The following is a 19,753-nucleotide window of genomic DNA, read 5'->3' as shown; positions in this document are numbered from 1 at the left end:
CACACACACTGTTATGTTTTGGGTTTTATTTTTAAGATTGTTTCCTCAACCACTACCTCTTGCCATACTTTTCCCAGCCTTTAAATATTTTTCTCCCCTATTGTAGTTTTCTGTGAGAAGGCATTATGTGCAGGGTTTTGCTGCAGCCACTTTTCACATTTAGAGTTCTGCTTTTTCAGCTTATTTTGGCAGATTGAGCAAAGTGATAAGATCGCTATGTAGGAAAGTTAGACAAATATGTCGGTGCTGTCCTTGGCACCGATACTTTTCCAAATACTCTATTTTCTTAGCTGTCTTTTTCATATTCCACATAATGTCAGCATCACAGATTCGGGGTCTTAATCAGACCCCAACTTTGCGGTTATTGCCTCTCTTTTTACAGGTTTTTTTTCCAACAACATAAAAAGATAGTTTCCTTATCTTATTTTCTTTGTGTGAGAAACGCCATTTATGTTTTACTTTACTTTGACCAATTATACATTTTTTACACCTGCTGTTTCTGTGGCTGGGTGTGCAGTGAGGCAGCTTCTTGGTTCCCAGTGCTGGGTTGCTTGACAGGCTGTGTTGACTAATTGGTCTCTGCCATTTTCTCTGTCATTATCTCCTTTCTCTCGCTCCCCCAGTCTGAGCAGAGTCTCACTGAGAACAGCCCACAGGAAAGCACTCTCCTAGAGCTTCTGACAATCACCTTGTCTTTGGTGCTGTTATTAGCGAAACAAAAGCAAAAGTCCTCATGTGGGCTTCCTGCAAGTAGTGAGGAGTCAAACTGTGAATTCAGCATCTTTTCCCTACTTTGCAGCCAGGAGTGAAACATATGAGTGATGTTTGAGGCACAGATCAGGCAGCTTTTTCAGAACACCAAAGAGACTGTTAAGTTTTTGATACAATGTTTATGTTTTGTCCTTTCAGGAGAAGTAATCATAGCATGTCACATTTGGTAAGGTAATAGATTTAAGAACTGAATCACAAGGTAGGTATAAGGACAGCACTCCATTCTCACACACTGTATATAAACTTTGAGCATCCTTTTGCTCTTCAAATTGAGTAAGCCCATATAGAAATGGATGGCTTTACCAGTGCTCAGAAAAGTGAAGGAAGTTAATGCCTAAAGTGATTTAATATGGTATTAAACTTCTTCACTAGAATTTTAATTCAATTTGAAAAGTGTAGAAAAGCTTTTTGTTCAAGGCATTTCATGACATCATTTTAACAGCATTTACTGGTAAATTGATGCCATCATAGAGCAGAACACTCAACTTTTTAATGTGTATTTCAAGGTTGGAATTTAAACATAACATTTGATGTATTCATGCTTGAAGTTCTACTTGAGAAAAGTGTCCTGAACAGAATACAGGAATTTAGAACTACAGCATCTAACCTCTCTTTATTCTGCCCAATCAAAATGTCCTGTAAGTATAACATGATTTAGTTTAAAACATTTCATCATTGAATAGTAAATTCACATATTTTCTTTTGTTTTAAGAAGATATATGGTCCAAAGTTAAGGCTTTTGGGGCATCTTAATTGTGTATCTCCCTGTTTAACCTGCTAACAGCTCTTTGCTTCTTTTTTTCTCTGGTCTGTGGTTCTGGACTAACCACTAGTCTGTTTAAAACCTATGTACGTATTTTTTTATTTCTGATATAAAGTCAGCCTTAATTCCATGGCAAGGTATTTTGCTCATTTTGGGATTAGATTGCTCTTTGCTATGATGTATTCCTGATGATCTGAAGTACTATGATTAAGTCTTGTATGAACTATAACTTTCCATCTTAGGTTAACTCAAACTTTAATTTGCAGCAGGGTAACTTTGATAATATCCCAAACACCTCTGTTAGAGTGACACAGTTGTCCAAGTGCACTATAAACTGACCTTGAGCTGCTACACGTTCTGCAATTGACTTGTTGGAGGATGTGCTTGGCAAGATCAGTGTCAGTGTCTCTGGATATTAAGGGTTTTCCTTGCACATCAGCTTCTTTGATGTCCACAGTAGGTACTCAAACCAATGCAGCTGCACAGTGTGACAAATACCACCAGCTACTATGGCAGATGGCCAGGAAAGTTGTTGACCTTCAGGCTAAATACTCAATTAATTTTAATTTTGACTCTTGGATCCATTCTTCCTTATCCTATTGACTCATAAAAATCAGTGGAAAGCATCAATAGAGAAGTTTCATTTACTTCTTTTTCACCTAAGATCACGTAGCTTGTATGTGTATGCATACATATCCATAAAAAAAATTCCCAAAGTATGTAGATTAAAGTTCATTGGTAACTTGGTTTAATTTCATCTTTTTCAAACTTAAACTCACAAAAGATTTAGGTTGAAAAATTTTGAAAGTGTGAACAATTGAATTTTAATTGTGGTCACTCAGGATTAAATCTAATCCTGACTGCTAGATTCCTTAGCCATTTGAAAACATTTTAGTTACTAATTATACCTGTACAAAATTACTTTTTAAATAAATGCAAATCTGCATTTCAAGGACATAGTGTATTTTATAGTGTACATAGTGTATTACTTTCATCATCATGTTCTCAGTAATATACAAAGCAGAAGTTTTGTCAAAGAAGTTTACTAAGTTGAAGATTTATCTCACATCCCACTGTTTAAGCAATTAAGATCTGAAATCACTTACTTGGGAAAGTAAAAAACTTGATGACGTGCAAGGTATTATCTCTGACCACCAGTGGCCGTCTCCTCCACCAGTCTGTTCTCTGGGAGGAACTGAGGTCTGACTGATGGATACAAGGAGGAAGGTGATGAACCCCCCTATGGAGTTTGTCCCTCCTGCTCAGTCGTGGTTCCTCCTGCTGGTGTCTGTGGAGGCTGGCCCTTTCCTTGACTTACCTTTGAGCAATGAGGGAGCAGAGCAGGAGAGAGCCAAGGAAAAGGCAGGACTGGCCTTGGCAGCAAACATCCTTTATGTGAAGACAAAAAGAGAAGCTTAGGGAGGAGGTGTGAGTGTTGTCTAGCCCATTTTGTCTGCTGTCAAATGCCTTTCTGCATTTCTAACTAGTCAGTGCAGACAGTTTCCTTAAAAATCTAAATAGGTAACGTTCTGGTGTACGTCAATGAACATGCACACAGACAAGTTTGGGGATCCTTTGACTTCAAATCTCTTAACCAAATGAGAAGTGTTAGAACACTTCATAGGGGAAACAAAACAGAACTAGGACAACTTACTCTTTTCTAGAATGCATCACTGCTGTCTTTAATTGCTCAAAGCTGTGGGTACAAATGACCACCTTTCTTTGCTGCTATTCTGTAAACAGGTTTAAGGTAACGCCCCTCACAAAAACCAGAATAGAAATGAATCCTAAATGAGGATCCTATCAAAGATTTCTCTTAAAACTAAAATTAGTCTTTAAAGGGCATGTTATGCAAAGTGCCTATGATGGTTTTTCTTGAAAATGAAGGTAAGATTTTGAGAAGAAATTAGAAGATTTTTTTGTATTTGTCATAAGTTTTTCTTCAATAGCATATGAACCGCTGATCAGTTAAGTTCATTTGCAAATATGAAGTGAGGGGAAAGAGATTACTCAGAAGAAAATCTGTATGATATAAAGCCTTCTATTTCATAAAAGAGATCAGATCCAAATTCAACTAGTAGTGATTCAGTAGTTAGCAGTCAGCTGTAATCGCTTGGTCAATAGCAAAATGAGAAATCGAGATGATACCTACTTGGTATTTTTTAAAAACTCTTTTCCACCTGAAGCAAATGTATGTTAATGTTAATGAACATTGGAGCTGCAAGGGAACTGAAGCTGGAGACATTTTGTAAGGCATTTGATTTGTCTTTATTTAATGCTCTTGACTGATACTTGTAAATGGGGCCAGATGTTAGATAGAAAGTCCACAGTTTTGGCTGCGTTTAATTTCTTGTTGTAGACATTCTTTCTGTACTGTTTAAACCAGAGTACACTTTTCATTAACTTTAGTGGATGGAGGATCATGCCCTTGCATCATAATTTTATTGAGTCTTATTGGAAAAAGTATTCACATAGACCCTGAAAATGTTTTGTGTTTCAGAGGAAACAGACTACATTATGATTGTGTTTAGAAAATGGGAAAGAAGGCTTTAAAGTAGAACAGATTCCTACAGATGGTTTTGCATTAATAACAAGTGCTAGAAATGTTTACATGGTATGATTCTCACTTGGTGACTGGGGAGTATATTAAAGATGGAAGGTGTTTCCAAGCCACTGCTGTTACTTGTTAGTCTGTTCTATGAATACAGCAGAATTTCTGGCTGGTCTTATGGAAATGACTGAAAAATATTTGTGAAATTAAGAAAAAACATCTGAAAATTTACCATCTTCAGTAGAAGCTCATCTAATGTTAATGTATGCTGTGGGTTCAAATTTATGTCCCTTTGTCAGTAAGCTAATCTGAAAGAGTTTAATTGGGAAATAACTATTACCCTTTTCCTCAATGGGACTGAGCTTTCAAACCTATTGAAATTCATCATCAGTCTTATACAAATTATCTTAGAAAGCCTAAGGAAAATTCAATGGGTGTATTTCCCTCAGGGTCCACCATACTGATTACAAAAAATATCCATGCTTAATACTGAGTTTATGCTTATATCTTCACAACTGATCATGAAAGAGATTCAGTGTATACATTCATGTGGAGCCAGTGATGCTGCAAGTGCTTACAGCTCTGATAAATTCTCTAACGGCTTGCATTTATGCCAAACTGTGCTTTGCACTTCTGACAAAAATACATATGTAACTCCCAGGGCATAACATGTGTGTTCATTTTCTCACCACACATGCAAATCCGATGCATCAGACTTGACAGTGTATAACAGAACATTTCCTATTTTGAACTAGCTCTACTAACACTCTGTCACCTTCTGTAATAACCCTTTACCTTTCCTAGGGTGAACCACAAATGTTTGCACTCATGCAATGTTGACAATGTCATGCAACACTGATTTCTTGTCATCAACCACTTCTTGTCATATACCATCAGCTGCATGATCTTATATTGTACAATAGCAGCTGGAACTCAGTTGTGAAATAAAGACCACACAGTTGGCTTTTGGGACCTCCTACTTTAGTGTTGTGAAATTCCTATGGAGTATGATATCCTTTGTTTTTTAAGAATGCATAACTTTCTTAAAAGTAGTGTTGCTGTTTGTTTTCTATTAGGCTTGCAAAATTGTGCCTGGCACAGTCTCAATAGAAGCTTATTCTCCTTTTATTGTTTAACTTAAATTTTGCAGTGGTGGAAACTCAGCTGGATTTTTCATCAGGTTGAAGGTTAAATTCTTTTACAAATTAGGAAAAAATTAGGTTAAGTTCCTTATTTTTGGAGAACTTCAGTAATGTTAACATTTCTTCACTTCCTATATCAAGTTTCTGATGCCATCAGAAAGGACGGTTAGCAGCATTGCCATCAGAAAGGAGTGCAGGAGTGGCAGGGGTTCTTATTCACATGGGTATTTTTAAATCCATGACAGAATGGTGAAGGCAGTAGGAGACGCATATTTTCTTCAATGTCCACCTTATTGTAGACCTGTGCTGCCTGGTGTTATTTCAGTTTTACAGGCAAGGAGGTGTTAAATTTTGTCCCTTCTGTTCTCTTATGTTTAAACATTTGTGTTTCCATGTAAAATTCCTGACATCTTTAGCATCCTGTCCTTTTGCCCAAGAATGCTCTTTTGCATGTGACAAAAAGCTGTTCCTCCTACTAAAACAGAGCTCATATGCCAGGCTTACTTGAAGTCTCTGGAATGACAGCATGAAAGTTTCACCACAAACAATGAGTTGGTTGCCTTCTTAGGCATTTAGAGACCTGTTGGCTTCTCTTTGACCTGGTGGGTACCTGATATTCATACTTTTAGAGCTTTCTGGGAACCACAGGCAGGACCGTGAAGACAGTGTCCCGTTTATATCCAACCTAGACTCAGCAGATTTCATAGGAAGAATGGAATTCAGAAAGTGGTGCAACAGAAATCCAAAGCTAGGTGCCCTGTGCTGCTTCCTGCTGTGGCCAGCATGTTGCATCTGCAGTCAGTGGTTCTGATGCTCTCCTGGAGGGAGGGATAACTGCAGCTTGCTTGTTGTGGATGCTGGGTTTATCAAGCCCTGCTACTTAAAAGCATTGTTCATTAAACCAACCAAACAAGGGAATTAAACAGATTATAGGCTTATCGTAGAGCAAGTGAAAGACAGAAAGCATGTAATTGGAAGGTGGAGTGTTTTGACAGCTTCTGCAGATGGCAACAGACAGAAAGGGGGATTTTGTTCCTAAAGTGTAACTTTCTTTTAATAAGGCTCAAATAATTCTAACAGCTCCTTTGAGGGTATTGTATTTGGCATGAAAAATATGGCTGCATCTCCTTCTATGTATTGGTTATGAAAATTTTATTTGGGCATTTTTTTCTTCTTCATGATCCAGAACATTTTGTGAGCAGTACCGTTGTTCAGTTTCTGTACTAATTTTTGAAGCAATGCTCTGATTTGTTTTTGCAATGTAGTGTTATCCAGAAGGATCAGGAATTTAGTATTGACTCAGAAACTTTGTGTTATTTTATCACTTGGCAGTGTTTTCATATTCAGTATGATGTCTGAAGCAAAATATTTACATGGAAGATTGTTTCAGAATACTTAATTTTCAGAAACTTATATAAACATAAAAATAATATGGTGAAGAATTTATTTTTACATGCTTTTTAAAGGCTTTTGCCTTTTAAAAACCAAAAGGATTTCCTGAGGGATATGCTTGTCTACATCTATTTTCTCTCCAGCATATGAAATGACAGGCTATACAAAGTGCCCAAATATTAATTTTTGTGGCATGTCTGTGTATTCATCTGTCAACCTTCAGTGAATTTTTTGGTTTTCTATTAGCTTGTCCCAAACTGCTGGCAAACTAAATTTCTCTAACAGACATCAATTCACTGCATTAAATTCCTATTCTACTCTGCAAGATGTATTGATTATTTTTTTCTCAGCAAAGTGACAAATACCATTTTCATGACAATAATAGAGATTGATTATGATCTTATGGAACAGAGAAGGAACCAATATTGCTGAAAGAACCTTGGGGCTTATAAAAAATTGGAAAAAAGATCATTTGAATTAATAAAAAAAATAATTCATCTGTTGCTGATGAAGCTGAAGTATTTTTGATATAATGAAAACTACAGTGAATGCATGATCATTGCTGAAGTGAGTCAGATTTAAATCCGTTTGTAACATTTGGTGTCTGAAATCACTTGAAGAAATGCTAGTAATCCATTGCAAAGGGCTCAGACTATGAGCTCTAGAAGACTTTAAAAGTTTTTCCTATGCATGTAGGTATGCATGATGACATATACATTATCATGCTGTTTTATCTTGATCAGTGGAAGTTGAACCTGGAAGACTGAGGAAATATGGTTGGGCTTTGTATAGGGGCATCTATTGTAAACCTAATAGGAAATTGGTTGGTTTGGGGTTTTTTTGGTTTCGTTTAGTTCTTGTCTCTTTTTTTTGTTGTTTGTTTTTGATTAAATTCAATTTGTATCTCATATTATCTTTGCTGGAGATATAAACTGCAGGTCGAGCTCCTTTACTCTTCTCTCATACCTGATCCACTCTAAATGAAGCTGGACCGAGAGACAGTGAGGTATCAAGATGAAACTTAAGTATTTAAATTTGACACAGAGTTTGTTTATTCATGACATGGTGTCAAAGCAAATTGCAACAACAGAATTCACGTGGGGTATAACAACATATACAGTTTGCATGTGCTATTATATCTTATCTTACATTTAAACAAAAAAAAGAATACCTGTTAATGGATGCTTTCATATAAGGCAGGGTTTTCTCTGTGTGATATGACTAAAATTCACCTCACATTTGACAACCTTGTATCAATTTTAATACTTTTTTTTACTTCAGAATATATTTTTCTGATTGATGTGTAACTGAAAAACCAAGGTTAGAGTAAAATGGATGTTAAGACTTTCAGACAAACTGGAAGTTAGGACAGAAAAGAAAAAAAGGTATGCTAATAACTCTAGTCCCTGAAATGACACTTCTTTTGCTTTAGCTTATTCTCTGATTTTCTCCATCAAGAAATACGAAGAACTACACTTTTAGTCTAGGAAACGAAATTCAGAAAAGTAAGCTTGTAGACATGAGCCAGAGTAGTATGCAAAACTAATTAATTCTGTGTCTCTTGCACAAGTGAACATGTCAGTACAACTTGGAAAATTTTACTCCTGCCTCCATATAAAAAGTTTTAAATTATCACAGTTCTTATTTAGTGTTGAGCCAAACATAAGCCTGGTTTGAGGCAGACACAAAGAAGAAATGTTTCAGAATTAGGTGTGAGGGCAATACTTTTTGCCTTGTTTAGCATACTTACAAGTATGTCCAAATGTTTGGGTTTTTTCTTACAATTCCACATTAACTATAAACTTGTAAAAGATTTTTGTTGCTTTTTTTTTAAATTTTACTTGAAAGAGTGAGATAATGTATTATTTACCTTCTACCAATTCTATATACATAGATGTTTAAAAAAATTCAGAGCAACAGAGCTGGGGATGTAGTATGCAAATATAAAAGCAGAACAAATAAATGAGTACATACGTCCCACTGTGGGACTTGCATAGGAGCCTAGTGGTTAAATGAACAACAGAGATAACTTCTGTATCTGACTTATCATGACCTTCTGAGTGGCTCACATACTGTTCTAAAATTTTCAATGGTAAACTTTCAACACAAAAGTTACTTCAATAGTTCATGCAAAACTGTCCAGCAGGAGAAGGTAAATCATTACCTCATTATAAAAAGGAATGTTTATGACCTTTTAAATGACAGCTGTAGGACTAAAACAGCTGGGTAAACAGGTTGAAATTTTTCAAGGTGGCAGCTCTCTCTTGGGAGAAAAGTGTTTGAAACGCCTCTATGAAATCACTTGTGATTTGGTCTGAGCATATTGTGATTCGCCCACGGGCGGTGAAATTTGTGATAGTACATCCACCAGGTTACTTGGAAGAGCAGTTGGCTCAGTCTCTGCTATATATCTTACGTGATTTTTGCAGGATGTGCAGCTGGGATTTGCAGGAGTCCTGGTGTCATTTGCTGTTGGCTGTAAATTGTAAAAGCTTGGGCTTCCACTTGACTAATTTACAGTGTGCTAACAAGTATGTTTATGCCCCAAGAAGTCAGGCAATTGGCATTGTTAATGATTTGGGAGCAATCTCAGTTTCCCCTAAGTTTTCTGCTTGGAGAGAAAGCTCTGTCCAGGTGAGATTGAGGGGTTGCAGTTAGACTCACGTGGAACAGAAGAGGATCCTGTGACTCCTTAGAGCAGCCGTGGTACTGCACAGGTGGGGCTGCTCTGCCACTGGTGCGTCCTTTGGTCCACAAACAGGTGGAGCTGCTCTTGCGGGAAGCCGCTGCTGATCAGCCCTTAAGCACCCACATTACTTTTACATTGAAGCAGGGAGAAGTCTTGGTCCTGCACTCCCCAAAGGAGCCAGAGGGGCAGAGAATGACAAGAGATACCCCATCTCCTGGTGCATACTTCAACCTTGCTCCTCAAAGCATGGTGAATGTGGGCTCTGTGGTGAGACACAGGCACGGTGAGCTCACTGCAGTTGTAGCTGGATGGCCTCCCACAGTGTGCTTTAGTGTTTCATTTAGGCTACATCCATGATGATGCTGTCTGGCAATGTGTGATATCTTCAATGATGTATTTCGCTGGTGTTTTCCAGTATAAAATGCTAAGTTCAGAGGGGTTCTATCAACAAACAGTGTGTTCATAACAGTATTGTGCTTCCACACCATTTTGTGAAGCAGGAAACTTCAGTGACCATAAAATGGTGTCAGAAAATAGTTAAAATGTTCTCTGTGACTTTTTGCCTGATTTGTTTATAGCTAAGTAATTCTATTTGACTGTGCAAGACCAGGCAAATCCTTTGGAAAGTTATTTTAAATATTATCCGCAACCTGAACCTATGCAATCACAAGTAATCTATCACCAATGTAACAACACGTGAAATTCCTCATTGGAATACTGGCTGACTTTTGTTTTCGTGTTCTCATTTTGGCTTGGTGTGCTGAAAGCAGCACTAGAAATCCTGCTTTAAATTGTGTTACAAAAATTAATATTTGCAACTGATTTTGGAAGTGCAATGAGAGAACAAGCGTGTTTCTTATTTTAATTTCCACTTTGGAATATAAATTGAATTGAAATCATTAAAAACTGAATATAATGCTTGTATGTGATTGATGATTAAATTACCATTGCATTTGCTAATTTTTTAATATCCTGTTTTCATGGTGAAATCTTTAAGTATTTAGCCAGATTAGGGACTGTGGGATGAAGCCCTACTTTCATGCAGTAGGTGAAGGACTCTTAAATCAGTCTCTGGAGTTATTTAACGGTTACCAATTACTCCTGCATTGTAAACAATCAAAGTGCTTGTATCTGCAGGCAGTAGATAACCTGAAAATCAAATATATCAGCTCTGCCCAGATCCTTGAAGAGATTGTCCTGTCAGCTAAAACAAGAAAAAAATACGCGATTGTAAATAACATTCGTGGGACGAGCAGGTTAGTAACATTCATTTGAAAAATAAATATAGAACCACCTGTAGCCCGTGGTGGACATTAATTGTACACCTGTCAGAAAGCAAAGCCTTAAACTTGAGAGCACGTATGCATTCAAATGGCTTTGCTTCCTGATTGTTTTAAGTTACGGTTTGCCATCTTCTGATGTGAGGACTTCCCTTATCCGTTCTTTGCAAGGAGGTGTAATGCATAGCACTGATCCTGTCAGAGGTGTTGGAAACCCCTGCAGTTCTGATACTTTGAGCCATGGAGTGACTGCTAGCCCTACATTTTCCTTTTTTTTTTGTGAGAGGGCTGTGTTTATGGCTACATGCATGTCATAGGAATTTTACTTTAATATGGGAGTTGATGAATGAATTAACTAAATTGAATAATGTTTCTTACCTGTTGTTAACAACTTTTAACTTTTTTCTAGTTTTGTTTCATGTTACCAATCGTGACAGAAGAGAAACTAACCATTATCTATGAATTTTGATTGAAATGTCTCCACCTGTATCCATTATGTGGATGAGATAAATGAAGATTTTTATATAAACTTACTTTAAATGCCATCAGTATTGGAAATAATATAAATTTTACTGACCATCACACTTAATCCCACAGCACTGAAGTTATTAGAGGTTTGGCCATTTACTGTGCTGGAGTACAAAAAGAGCTTCCAAACCAGTAATATTGTGACAGATAGCTTCATTGAGAATACTAGGCTGATCCCGCTATATGTGGATGGTAGTGTTGATAGTTTAACTGCTAAGCTTTTTTCTTTTCTTTCAAGGGAACGAGAGGGTGGTGATAACAATTTCTTTATAGTCATTTGTGATGGAAATATTTGGTAAATAAATGAAATGAAGGGGAAAGAGCAAATCTGTTAGCTGCTGTTTTCTTGTATGGGCTCTTTTTTTTTTTTCCCTCTTAAAGATAGCTATTTAGTCCATTAGTGGGTTTCTTTCCCCTTGCAGGCTGGCTTCCTGTAGGTTTCACTGTGGAGTAGCAGGTGTACAATTCCAAAGTGTCTTTACAAGTGGCTCAGCAGGGCTTCCTGTGCCATACATTCACTAGAGACAGCTCATCTGTTTAATCCCTATGTTTTAGTCAACCTTTCTTATTATGCGGACAGGGCTCCCATGCTCAGCTGGATTTTGACTCTCAGAATGAATTGATGGAGCTCTTTGATCTTTGCTGTGTATTGCATCTGTTTCATCTTTCATCTTAATGCACGATCTTCCTAACTTCTAGCTAAAGCTTTATTTTGTTTATTTTACTTTTTTCCACTTGAATACATCAATTTTACTTTGTTCTTTTGGCACGACTCTATTTTCAATGAACTTGATTGCACAGCTTTAACATTATGATAATTAAGTTGGTACGGGTATTTAAAACACAGGCAAAGACTCCGAGAGCCATGTTGTTTTCACGGTTGGCACTTTGCATTTTGGAGCCTTGATCAGACTCCTTAAAAGGGATTAGAGTAATTTTTTAAAAACTTACAGATTACTGCACCTGGTATTTGTGATAAAAAGTGGAAATGCCAAAGAAATAGGATGTGACAGTACAGGCATTTGGAGCAGCCTGCTACTGGGTGTCGACACCTAACTACAGTGGCATTGAGCAGTAGTCGGCAGAGCTGGTATAATGCAGAACTTGAGGTGTATCGCCTCGACAAGCTGACATATGGGCATATATTTAAGTTCTTCCCTTCTAAATTCCTGTTCAAAATTAATCAGCTCCTTAAGAATTGTTAAGAAGTTATACTTTTTCTTAACTGTGGGTTTATTCTATTCCAGGCAATTTTGATTTAAAGACATCCAAAATTCCATGTTCTAGCTCAGTTAAATGCTGAGCTACAGTTACATTTTGGGTTATCTTCCCCACCCCCATCCTAAGTTTGACAACCAGCAAGGGATTACACTTTTTCAAATGAATTCAACAAATTAAAAATTTTCATTATACTTTTTAGTTGAAACTAGCACCATCAACAGAGCATTTTCTAATGGTATCATTGATTCCTTTACTTATACAATAGAGTTTAAATTCTGTTCTTAAAAATATTTATATCAATGTTCAGCTTTAAGTGAGAATAGCAGTTTAATTTTTCTCATGATCAATAATGCTGGAGTGGAAAGAGCATTTTCAAATGAGCAAAGAGGTCTACAGCAGCAAAACTCTTGAGTCTTTGCTCATAAGAGGTTTGATATATTTCACTGCAGTCTAGCATCTTATATGTGTGGCATACTCAGAGCTGTTCCCTATTTTGCTGCGTATACTCATCATATTTTGTCCCTTTGGGAACAGCTAGCATTTGGACACTGAAGTTTTTGTGGGGTTTTTTTAATGCTCTTTATCTGGAGAGGGCTCCTTATGCAGAACGTCCACTTCCATGTTTGGTGTGGTAAAACCTGGGGCAGTTGACTGTTGTGTGGTGGAGAAACCGACATTTAAAAATGGAGATGGATCCTCCAGCGGTGCTTCTTTGGTCAATGACATAAGACCCATTCAGTCACATCACAGGAGAATCTTTCAGTATCCTTGTGAAAATACCATCTTTATAAGTGAGGGGGGAAAAAAGCATAAAACAGTAACTTTTGGGAAAGAACAGCATTTTTACTTTTGAACTTGTTAGGCTTAATTTGAAAGGAACCGTAGCCTCACAAAATTACTTATGTTAGGCTTGATTTCACTGTGACATAGGTAGATAACATGTTCCTAATGATAATTTCTGTAATGAAAAAGTAAGAAGAGACCTGAATCTGATATAATACAATTACATCTACTGTTGCTGCAAAAAAGGTCATATGATAATTTTTGCCTGATACAATAAGTATCTTCTCCCCAAACAAGCAAACTAAAAACCTCCCAAACCCCCAGACTACGCTTCTCTTACTGTTACACCTTCTTCTTTTAGGTACTTCTTGACATAAGACTCTGTAAGAGCTCTCTGTCATCTAATGCTGAAAATAACAGAGAACTGATATTGATGTGAAAACCAGTTTAAAAATATATAAGAAAGAAATTAAGAATTTGGGAAAAAAAGTGATGACTGACTTGGCCTCCTTGTTATAATTTTTTTAATTCGCCTTTGGAGCGGTTGCCTTTTTACTGCTCTGAAATTAATCAGTTGTAGAGTATTATCTGTCAGGAAATTAACTATTTGTATTGAAAGAAGATCATTAAGTGAATTTAGAAAATTATTAATATCCTGGAGGCCTGTGTTGGGCAGTTTCACAATTTGAGACATATCTTTTAGAATCCATACCCAAAATGTAGCTACATTAACTCTATACTTTATTTTTAATGAATTATAATCAGACAATTTTAGTGGTTTATGTTGTTGGATTTTACTTTTTTTTTTAAATTTTCCTATCAGTTTGGTGTTTTGGCTTATGTCACTTCGGTGGTTTATGTTGTTGGATTTTACTTTTTTTTTTTAAATTTTCCTGTCAGTTTGGTGTTTTGGCTTATGTCACTTCAATTGAATCATTGAAGTTACAACCTTTCTAATGGGTCACGTACCAGAGTTTGTTTCTGCCACATTATTAGTGTTTTACATGTTCCAATTTTATTCAGACAAAATGGATAATTTTATGAGACTACTTCAGCTGTAAGCGCATTTTTTATTTTGGGGAAAAAGATAAAATGACACATTAAACGTAAGTACCATATAATCTAAAGAGATTGTGTTGCTGTAGCATGGCAATATGTTTCCTCCAATGTATTTTGTGTTTGTTGTCTCCAGAGCATTGGTTTAATTCAGTTGTTATTCTGTTCTATGTGTGTGTGTATCTGCCATCCCAGTTCCAGCTTACTGCAGGTGAGAACTTTTGCATAGGAGATGCCTTCAGGCTGTAGAAAAGACTTTTTAACCACAACACTGGGAATAAGTTTCCTGTAAAATAGTGCAAACAGTGCATTTAGGGAAGAACTGTTACTAGCTCCTGGAGTTGTGGTGCTCAGATGTCTCACTTGACCTAGTGAGCGGCTCTCTGGGAAGGTGCTTTATATACTGCCTTTTCATTAAGACAGTGCAAGTTTTTTATTGCCTCATCTTTACAGAATGATACAACCCCCAGCCCCACTTCAAATCCAGAATTGTTAGTCTGAATTTTAGCAAACAACTTTTTAAAAAATAGGCAAACAAACAGTTTAAGACAGATTAATTCTTTCAGCTCAGTCTTACTTTCTTATTCCCATGAGCATTTCTGTTACAGATATGTTGTCAGTTATTTAACCGTGCACCCTTGGTACTGATTTTTTGGGTCATTCTGTTATGTAGGTAACTGTATTAAAATTCTTGTCAAATGTGTTGCATCAAGCCATCCTGGCTTTGTGCTAAGTTCCATGCCATGAGTGGGTACAAGTTGGGAGCGTACATCAAGAAAGAAAATTGTTCCTTGCTTGCCCTTACGTTTTTTATTGGACACCTGCTGCTGGACATTGTCAAAGGCAGGATGCTGGTGTATATATATGCAGTGTCTATATTCTTAATGGTCAGTTTCAGAAGAGATATGTCTGACTACTAGTGTAAGTAACAAAATAACAGAGCATTGGTGAAAGGGAGTGGCAAGGAAAAAACATTTGCAGCTTTCAGGCTTGTTTGCATCTGGCCACAGCAGGACAGAACAAAAGTACTTTACTTCACGTGTCCTGACAATATTAAAGTCGGATAAAACTGGACCTGTTCATCATGCTGCAGGTAGAGAAATGTTCTTTTTAACCTTTTTCTTTCTTTGTCAGTTCCTAGAATACAGGCAAGATTGTTTTCCTTGCAATGAATTAATATTTCACCTCTGTTCATTCTGTGCTAAGGACTGACACAACACATGGCCTCTTCACATCTGCCTCATGGCGCTTCCCCCTCGAGAAGCTATGTGTGACCTTTGCAGACATTGTTCTGCACTGTGCAACTTTATTATTTCATTCTTTTCAGTGGAATATGTGTGCAGTTTATACTGCAGGCTAACTGCTTAAAGCAAAATTTAAAAGTAAAAACATCCATGACTATTTCAGATGCATGTGACGTGCCAAAATGAGAAATTATATCATAAGCTCCCTGTCTGTAGTTACGTATGTTCTTTCTTGGAATGAGGGGGGAATCAGTGAGTGAGAGGGTCAGTCTGTCACCAAGCCTTCAAAGCTCCTGATTTCAGGAAAAGGTTCACTGCAGACAGGCTTGGGTCCTTGGACCCAGGCTCTGCTACATGTGTTCCCTTAAGGCTGTGCACTGGTATAAGTGTACCATCCTGCACTGGCTTTGTGCCCTTGTGTTACACTTTTCCTTCTCCTCGTTTGTGTTTTGTAGCACAATCAAACATGTAGGCTCCTCATTAATTGGCAGCCACTGAGCATTAAAAGTTAATTTAAAAGCCCTCTGGATTGCAACGTGAAGAGTGCTCCTTTCATTACATTGTTCATTATTTTAAATGTATAATTTACATATATTATTGCTTAATTTCACTGAATTTTTTGTAACGAGGTACTGAATGGAAGATTTACAGGATTTATGAGAGTACAATGGAAGGTTTATTAGATGGACATTTTCAAAGTTAAGCTTATGGATAGGTTGTTTTATTTTGGGTTTTTTTTTTGTTTAGATAATGGATCCTAGTCTTTTCTATACTTCTTTCTTCATTGGATCTTTGGGATTTTAAAGGGTTTTTTGTTTCTTTTGGTGTTTTGTTTTACCCCCCCCCCCAATATTCTGTGTTCTAAGAACGTAGCAAATACTGTGGAAATCCTGGAGTAATCCTGTCTTTACCAGAATAAACATCTCTTTTGAGCCTGTACCACCATTACTATGGTCATGGCTAATGTTTTCTTTTCTTAAAGTGATACTTTTAATTAACCATGGCCTATCCTTTTTTTATCTCCCTCCATTCTAATGAAATTTTTCTTTTATCTGACCCTGAGTTTACTCCTGCTTTACCACTTACTTTCCTTTTCTCCTCCTATATCAATTATGTTGTCTAGTTGCTTCCATGGAGGTCTTTTTGCACTTCCTTTGTGTATTCCCCTTGATATGTTTCCTTTTCTCTGAACCTCTTAATGTATGGAGGATTTGGTAATTCTAATATTTTTGTCTCAATGGACAGGGGACAAAAACCCCAAACAAATATGGCTGATTTTTCAAAAGGCTTAAGAAATTGAGGGCCAAAACACTCAGAGGAAGTGTCCTGCACTCCTGAAAAAATTACATATTTAATTCCTGTAATTTGGATAATCTCATAACTTTTAATATTTATGTTGCTTTTGCCTTAGTTCATAGATAAATAGAATAATTCAATTTGGAAGAGACATCCAGAGGTGAACTAGTCCAGCCTCCTGATTCAAGCAGCGTTAAAACTGAATTCAGACCAGTATTGCAGTATTCACGACAGATAGTAGAGAGAGCTAGTACATCCATCCAGTGTATAAGTTGTTCTACCAGTATCCAAGTATGGAAATGGGTATAATAATTCATGCTCAGCAGATTCCTGTCATGCTGTCCATCCTAGTGATGTCAGAGGAGATCATAGTGAAGAGCCTGGTTGCTTTTTTTTATTATAGCTGAGGGTAGGTGAAGTTAATTCCATATTTTTCCACAGTGAATTCCGAAGTAATGAAAAGGAAAAAAAAGTGTGAATAAGAGAAAAACCTGATGCAGTTATTGAAAATGGACAAAAGCACGTTCTGCTGGGGTCCCAAGTTTGATCCTTCTTTCATGCTTCTTTAAATAATTGGTCAGGTATATCTGAATCTGTCAGAGACCATCCTATTTGTTTTCTGTTTTGCCAGCTCAGATCTGTTCTGACAGCTTAGAAACCTAGACAGGTCTATGCTGGTGGCTGACTGGAGAGACTGCTGGGGATAGCCTTATGTATCTGATGATTTTGGTTAACCTTCCAGAAAAATGAATCGGTAGTTATGGCAGCATCCTATTTTCCTATCCTTCCCAAGTCCCTCATTCATTTGATACGCTCGGCTATTTCTTCTTGCCTTAAATCTCTGTGCTAAAATCAAGACTATTTCTTCATATTTAACTGCTGCGTAAAGAAAGCAAGGTCTGATTTGAGTACAGCAATAGAAATGAGAACAAATAGTTCACGGAGATCTTCCTTCTGAGTAAAATTCTCTTGGTGGTAGATATTTTAATGAAGTGAATTACTCAGGGGTTTCTAACAGTGTCTGCCATTGCATTGGTGACAATGTCTTGTGAAGGTACTTGAGCTAGATCTCAATTTGTTAACAATTTGGATATAGGATGCAAAGCAGAACTGGTGTAGCCTTCAATATCTGCCTGAGAAGCTGGTTGAATACTTCAGTCATCCAAGATTAATGAAACAATGACATCACATTTGAGAATGTAATTTATTTCTTGTCCTCATCCTTTCCAACAAATATTAGGAAGCAATTGGCTGTGTTTAATAATGAGTTATGAACACCATTACGATTCCTATATATTCAGCCTCCTAAACTTTCCAAATAAGGAAGTTACACAGCAGAAAAATTTGACTTCTAAAGGCAAAGAAAGCTCTGCAACACTTGAATTTCAAGGGAGCAAGGTCAGGTAGCTGCTATTTTCTAACTGTTGATATTTTCTGTTTGCATTTCAAGAAAGTGTGAAAATGTTAGCTAAATTGCATGTGAAAACTTTCAAGAAAACGTGTATTGTTTTTAGTGAAAACAGAGATAATTTTATGCTGTAAAGTCCAGAAAATCATCTTCATGATTGAGACAGTATTGCTGGATACACCTTAAATATTAAACTAGCTTTCAGTTAAGGCGAAGTAAACATAAGATCACTTGGTCTGAAGAGATATGGTTTTGGAAAAACAGTCTTTGGTCCAAGTGCCAGGGCAGCCAATGTACCAAGAATCCAAAACTGATCCTAAAAATTTTTGCACGTCCTTATAAATTTATATTCATTGATTAATATACTCTTGTTAAATGGAGCTGTCGGCAGGCATTTCGAAATGTATCAAGTTAGTCAGTGGGGTTTCTTGTACCAGAATGCATTATTCTGATAGCTTTTGTTCTATTGTAACCTTTGTTTCTACTTCATATTAACTACCTTCCACTACTTTGCATTGTATTTGGTTTGTAAAAAACTGTCTTACACTAAGAGCGCATGATTGTTTAACGCTGCTCTAAGTGAAAAGCCCAAATATATTCCTGTTTTCTAGACCATTGCTGAAATTCACTGTCAGCTCAGATTCTGTTAGGATACTCTTATATTTTGGGTTTATAACGTATTTGAGTGTTTAACCTTCTCCACGCGTAGGCTTCACTTTGGGGTTTTATGTATGATCAGACTAGTTGGGAGGAAGATGTATACAGAGAAGCCTTTAATGGTAGCTAACTGCTTCTGTGGGCCCAATTAAGACTACCCAACTGTGAAACAGAGTCCCTGGAGTAACGCTGTGGTCTGCTTGCCTGGTCTTTCTGAGGTGGGGGGAAGGAGGCCTGGAATAAGAGAATATCCAGCGCAGCTTTGGAGAAAAAAAATTTAAGAGTTTTGTTAGGGGAAGAAGAACAATCAAAAAACCCCAAAAAACTCAAGACAAAACAAAGCTATAAAAGAACAGCCCTCAAACTTTTGGTATGCAGTATTAATGAAGGCTGAGGTCAGCTTTATGTATGCACTCCATTCTAGACTTGACACTGTAGTTGCTGTGCCTGAGATCTGGATGTGTTGTTGGTCCAAAATCAATCTTGTTGCTCCTCAGAAGGCAATGAGAGATAATAAGTACTATTCACCTGATTGCCTTCCTGTTCTGAGACAGCTGGTGACGCTTGTCTTCCCGATAACCAGGAGTTTCAGATCTAAGGCAGGGATAAAGAAAAGCTGGGAGCTTGCTGAATCTAAATTTGACAGTCGATGGCTGTGTAGAGGGTCAGGAGGGATAAAATCTGTGACACGTATAAGAAAGGAACAAAATTTATCTGCTCCTGTTGCAATGATTAGATGTCTCTTTGTCTGGCTTTCTTACAGTGGATGATTGATTGTACCCGCCAGCTGGCTAATATCATAATTAACAAAGTTGCTACCATGTCTGAGAAGTTTAATCGAAAAAATTGCCGGCAGTATGATGCCATTGTCACAGAGATCACAAGCGCAGCAGTGTTGACTTTTGTACTGGTGGAGCCGTAGGACTATGTAGATGTGCTGAAAAGTCGTTCACTGGGATAACTAAAGGTATG

The 19,753-nt window shown here is 37.1% G+C and overlaps 1 long non-coding RNA gene across 15 annotated transcripts in view; it reads left to right on the top strand.

Annotated features, from left to right (window-relative positions):
- Positions 1-19,753, top strand: part of LOC108447571 — a 115,127-nt gene that overhangs the window by 68,378 nt on the left and 26,996 nt on the right. For all 15 annotated transcript variants that reach the window (XR_001863215.1, XR_001863218.1, XR_001863216.1 and 12 more), the window contains one exon: positions 19,545-19,748. This is a non-coding gene — a long non-coding RNA (uncharacterized LOC108447571). The remainder of the gene's footprint in view (positions 1-19,544; positions 19,749-19,753) is intronic.

This window comes from Corvus brachyrhynchos, unplaced genomic scaffold (genome assembly GCF_000691975.1).
Source record: "Corvus brachyrhynchos isolate BGI_N302 unplaced genomic scaffold, ASM69197v1 scaffold56, whole genome shotgun sequence".
NCBI lineage: Eukaryota > Metazoa > Chordata > Aves > Passeriformes > Corvidae > Corvus > Corvus brachyrhynchos.
This window is presented reverse-complemented; position numbering and strand designations above follow the sequence as displayed.